We start from the raw sequence: 866 nt of genomic DNA on the forward strand, positions 1-866 counted from the left end.
TAGGTGGTAGTTAGGGAAATGGAAAGGAAATAAGATGCAAGAGATTTTTAAATAGCTCTCTGCCCATTATTAAACGTGATAGACTATTCATAGCACTGTTTCTAACAGGCAAAACCTAGAAGCTATCCAAATACTCATCAAAGCAGAATGGATAAACTGTGGTATATTCACACTGGTGTTAGTTATTCAGTTGTGTCCAACTCTTTGTGATCCCGTGGACTACAGCCCCCCAGGCTCCTCTGTCCATGGGATTCTCCAGGCAAGAATACTGGACTGGGTAGCTGTTCCCTTCTCCAGGGGATCTTTGCGACCCAGGGATCAAACCTAGGTCTTCTGCATTGCAGGCAGATTCTTTACTGTGTAAGCCACCAGGATTCCATATTCTGGTGGTGAATATTCCACCATATTCACACTATAGAACATTATAGAATAATGAAAGTGAATGAGATACAATTACATGTGACAATACAGATGAACCTCCCACAATACTGAATGAAAGAAGACCGGCACAAAAGAACACATTTTGAATGATTCCATTTATATAAAACATAAAAACATGCAAAAACAATCTATACTGTTAGAAGACTAGACAGTGCTACCTTTATGAGGACAAGATATGATAGAAGTGAGCACAAGGGGGCACCTGGGTTCTGGTGACAAGCATGACGAACAGGCTGATAAAACTACAATCTGACTTTCGTTCTCTCACTTCTTCCTTTCATTTTTCCTGCCTTTAGATAAAAACTCGGGAAGGCCCCCTTACTTTTCTGTTCCTCTTAGATAATATGCAGTACTATGGCCACTTTAAGTCACCAATGCAGTATCAGTTCAGAAATCAGAATACACAGTTCTATACCAACAGATTC

The sequence above is a fragment of the Moschus berezovskii genome, chromosome 21 (assembly GCF_049115385.1).
Source record: "Moschus berezovskii isolate FMDL1 chromosome 21, NW_MosBer_1.0, whole genome shotgun sequence".
NCBI classification, from domain to species: Eukaryota; Metazoa; Chordata; class Mammalia; order Artiodactyla; family Moschidae; genus Moschus; species Moschus berezovskii.